Raw genomic sequence first — 4,747 nt, forward strand, 5'->3', positions numbered from 1 at the left:
CAGCATATACCTTCTTAGCAATCATATTTTCCTCTCCATACCACATTTGTGTGCATAAGGAATTTAACACACATTCATGTAACTATCTAAAGGTGATTTTAGCTCTGAAGAAAATACTTCCTCCAGCAGATACTACGCAACTACTTTAAAGCTTCACTGCCACTTAGTGGTAATACAAAGCAGTACTTTCTTGCCTAGATTATTTTTGGGTTGACTGTTAATGGCTCTGTTTCTAAAGAGGTTGTTCCTGGATTCAGGTGACACCCATTTATTTCAGGAGCAGAGGAGCTGGGACACTGTCCTAACAAACTAAAATCTGAACTAAGCAGTGGTGCTTCAATGACTCTATGACGGGACTGTTTTCCAATTTCTGGACATGTTTATCATTCAGGGAAGGTGAAGAAATGTAGATCCAGTTGCCAAAGTCCCATTTATTACTACAGATGCTCCAAGCACATGTTCACATTTGAGAAAGGAAATGAGTTCTCACAGCTTGGCTGGGAGAAGGGAAGTCTATGCCTGTGTGCTCTCTTCTTCACTGACACTTGACTGTCTGTATGATTGGGAGCAAATCATGACAGCTCTATCTACACCTCTTGTAAATGGGGATAAAAACACTTCTGTACTGCACTTGTAGGTCATATAGGGCAATTTCTCCAACTCGGAAGCCTAAAGTTAAGTGTCTGCATTCATATTAAGGTATATCAAAGGCACTGGTTAGGACCTGTTGTGCAATCTTAGGCAAATCACTTCATTTCTCTGGGCTTGTGATTTCCTTCCCACTCTTTGACTCCTCTACTTAGATGGCAAGTTCTTTGGAGCCAGCATTGCCACTTATTACATGTATATACAGCATATAGTACAATGGCCCCCTGATCTTGACTAGTACCTGCAGCCCCTATGGTAATAAAATCTCATGGTGTTCAGATGTGCTAAATATCTTCAGTTCTCACTGAAACCCAAGTTCAGTTTCCACTTACACTGTTGTAAATCCAGAATGATGGAATGCTCAGTTACGAGTAGGAGAGCAGTAGTTGGCCTACAATATATGATAACATCCTCAAGCCCAATTAAGGTACATTTTGAAGTGGTGAAGCTAGGATCTGAGACTTTGGGACAAAGCTTGCCTATTTCTGAATCGGAATAAAATCAGAACTCTTTATCTGGACCCCTACCTGTTTTGGGCTTGCAAACTCAAAATCCAGACTCCTAAGCCCATCTCGGTATTGTTTTGGTTATTTTCTAACTATAGACAAGTAGGGAAAAAAGATGGTTTGAGCCAACATTACAGTTCTGTAATGGGCATAGGTGGCAAACAACCTTGGCCATTCCTTCTAGTGCCACAGCTTTTGTTCTAGCAAAGATTTATGGTAAAGGTCATCAGAAAGTTGCTAGCATCTGTTTTGTTGTCATCTGGTACCTGCTAGAAAGTTAATTTATCATTAATGACTTCAGGGCCTGGCGAGAAATGACAGCTCTTGACAGACAGACAAAGCCCCTGGGGATGCTGGGAAGAAGACCACCCAGACCACTAGACCCCTAGCTGTAATACCTAATCTAGGAAAACACTGCTAATGAAGAATGTATCCTTCCTTCCAGCATGGATCAGAGGAGAGAAAAGTTATCTTGATAACCTGAGGCTACCTGATTAACCTCAGACCCCTTTTTCCTGTGTGCATACCAAAAGTGAGGTTCAAAAATCACACTTGCAGATCCAGAGGAAGCCCCCTTAACTGCTCTGCCAAAATGCCCCGCAAAACACTGGTGCTGGAGGGAAACACAGGCCAAATAGCCAAGAGAGCATGCTAGATCAAGACAACCAAAAAGAAACAGGGGCCAGTGCTAAGAACACAGGTGCTTAAATAAACCTACTGTAGTTTCTTCTTGAAAGGACCCTACACTCTGGGATTCACGTAGCCAGGAGGACATGTGCTTGTTGAACACATACAAGCACCTTTAGACTACAGCGAGTGTTGATTCCCTGTTGAAAAGATATTATCCAGATGACTGATCTGGAGGAATTTCATATACGAAGTTTAACAAAGCCAGTACGTGCTAAATCCTTCTGGTGAAATATTGCCTTACAAAGCCATATATCAACCCACCACTGCTTGGCACCTGTCAGTGCTGCATATAACAAGCTACAGTGCCTTCTATGGGGAAGATGCTGTGTGTAGCTACAATACAGCATGTTGCTCTGTCATGCTTCAAGCAACAGATTCAGGGAAATGTTGTAAAGTTCTTTGTGACTACCTGGCTTCAAACAGGCCACCTCTTCTTTTGTATATAGTCCATGGTAAATATTTGCCATTGCTCCGTAAGTAAAGGCATAGCTACTACCACCTGATGTTTAAGTTGGTTGTGTACAAACTAGAGAAAGGATTCAACCTCCAGGTTATTGGTTCAGTCCTGCCCAGGCCAGTAGCACCAATATTGTTACCATTTGATGTCTGTCCAGCAGTCCATAAAATGTGGTGGGTCTCAGTCTATTTCCTTCTGGATAGGTGTCTAAATTAATATAAATAACACCTACTTCTGATGTAGCGCACTTCATCAACGGATCTCCATGTTATTTCCAGTGGGAGGTAAATACAGTTATCCCTGTTTTACAAATGGGCAAACTGAGGCTTAATTAGGGAGAGTTGCTTGTAACCTGGCAGGTTTAATGTTGAGCAAAAGGAAGTAAGGAATCCTGACAGGAATTAATTCAAGTGTGTAAGAGAGTTTGCCATACTGTTTCCAAGAGGGTTAAAGTGTCGAGATGTCATGTTTACAGACACCACAGAAAAAACACAAGGAGGTCACTGTGTCAATCTCTAGCCCAGGAAAGGTAACAAAGCAGCTGAATACACAGACCTACTCCAAGCAGTGATGCAAATGGGTAAGAATGGAAACACTGTTTGACTGAAAACATCATCCCCCCAGCAAAAAAAACTTTCGCTATTCTGAAACTGCAGCTCCGTATGCCATTAGCTTTCTTTGCAACAAGGGCACGCTGCTGGCTCATATTCAGCTTATTGTCCTTTGTAACCCCCAGGTCCTTTTCTGCAGAGCTGCTGCTTAGCCAGTCAGTCCCTAGCCTGTACCAACGCACGTGAATGTTCCAACTTAAGTGCAGGACTTTACACTTCTCCTTACTGGACCTCACGACCATGTCTGGATGAGCATGGCCGTGCGGTATGTGGCACAGCAGACCCATCTGTGGCACCACACACCTCACATTCAGGTGTTCTCCATGTTGCAAGATAGCAGGCCAGGGACGGCGAGTGGGTTTGACACCAGGAGAGGGTCTGGCTCCTGGCCAGCTGGCAGGATTGCTATGACTGCAACCTGAGAAGCCCCCACGACCCCAGGTAAGGCTGCTGAGGCCAGCACAGTTGCTGTACCAGCCTCCCCTACCTCACCCAGGGAACCTGCTGTACGCCACGGGGCACGTGACACAGGTGTCCCCCAGGGACAAGTACCAGCGGCACAAGGTATACCACTGCTTCTTGTCCCTGGGTAAAAAAATATCCGTGCTCGTGTGGATGCCGCCCATGAGATTTCTTTTGGTTCAATCTCCCAATCTGTCAAGGTCTCTCTGAATCCTAGCCCTACCCTCCAGTGTATCCATTACTCCTCCTAGCATGGTGTCATCTGCAAACTTTCTGAGGGTGCACTCCATCCTATCTTCCAGGTCACTGATGAAAATATTGAACAAAGCCAGCCTCAGGACCGACCCCGGGGCACTCCACTTGACACCAGCTGCCAGCTAGACATCTGAGCCCAATTATTCAGCCAGTTTTGTACCCACTTTTCAGTCCATTCATCCAACCTGTACTTTCTTAGCTTGCTTGCTCCTTCTATAGTGCCTTCCATCTGAGAAAGTCAGAGTGCACTGGGAACATTCATTAATCAAATTTCACAAATTGCAATGTGGAACAGAATGTGGCAGAACAGGAACACTTTTGGTTTTGTAGTTCAATGAGTTTGTAACTGGACTGACACCCCAGCAGATTATAGGTTAGGCTTCTGGATAGATGTAGTGTAAATACTAGCACCCTGTCACCCTGTCCATATTAGAAAGCCCATTGCTCCTACTGCTACTCAGCCTCTCTCAACAGAGGTGCAATAGTGGGAGATAAAACAGAAGTCTAGTGTAGATTCTAATATAGTCCTCCATGGTTAGCTGAAAAATCTATCTCCGGGGCTCGTTTCACAGTGAGTCCTCCAGCAAAAAACAGAGTAGGTACATTTACATAAATGTGGAGTCCCATCGAATTTGGCAGTTGATGAGCGAAAAGATTTTTGCATGAGATCTAAGCTCAGAGTAAAATTACTCCAGGCCTCGAGTTGAGCATATGCCTGCTTGTCCCAGTGTGATTTGTTTTATAACTGTTCTTAGAAACCATATTCTATAATTCCTGTTAGGAATTACCTATTATATTGTCCATGTCAGTGATACAGTGCCCAAGACAGGTTTCATACAAAACTGACCTCAGATATTTCCTTGTAAAAATAAGCCAAATGCAACTCCATTTAATCTTAAATGAAGTGTACAAAACCTTTAGTTGCCTGCTAAATAGCAGGCTCCCCAACTTACACCTTCTGGTATTCCCAGTTAATAGATATGAAGAAAAACAGAAATACCTTATCAAATGCAGTCCAGCCAGGGGTGTAAACATTATGCAGTTATCAGGTCCAGCACACACAAAAGGTCCATTGTTGATAGAAAGACTCACAGACAGCACTGACCCAGGAAATGTGG

The sequence above is a fragment of the Gavialis gangeticus genome, unplaced genomic scaffold (assembly GCF_001723915.1).
Source record: "Gavialis gangeticus isolate Ggan-Ray unplaced genomic scaffold, GavGan_comp1, whole genome shotgun sequence".
NCBI lineage: Eukaryota > Metazoa > Chordata > Crocodylia > Gavialidae > Gavialis > Gavialis gangeticus.